This window comes from Buceros rhinoceros, unplaced genomic scaffold (genome assembly GCF_000710305.1).
Source record: "Buceros rhinoceros silvestris isolate BGI_N320 unplaced genomic scaffold, ASM71030v1 scaffold29977, whole genome shotgun sequence".
In the NCBI taxonomy this organism is placed as follows: Eukaryota; Metazoa; Chordata; class Aves; order Bucerotiformes; family Bucerotidae; genus Buceros; species Buceros rhinoceros.
The window spans coordinates 1,128-1,468 of record NW_010422050.1 but is presented as its reverse complement, the minus strand read 5'-3'; positions in this window follow the sequence as shown (position 1 = coordinate 1,468).

Sequence of the window (341 nt, the reverse complement as noted above, 5' to 3'; positions counted from 1 at the left end):
GCTCAGACCTCCAGGACAGCGGCAGGTTGGGACACACGGATTTTATTGGGTTTTTTGGAAGCGTGTCAAGCAGAACAGAACGCGGCTTCACCCAGCAGCCCCGCAGCAAACGCTGGGTTAGTTCACGGCGCCTGTCACCGTGTGGCTCAGACCTCCAGGACAGCGGCAGGTTGGGACACACGGATTTTATTGGGTTTTTTGGAAGCGTGTCAAGCAGAACAGAACGCGGCTTCACCCAGCAGCCCCGCAGCAAACGCTGGGTTAGTTCACGGCGCCTGTCACCGTGTGCAGCTCAAGCGCAGCTCTAGTCCCTTGCCTCACTCGCCCTCACCCATTGCCCC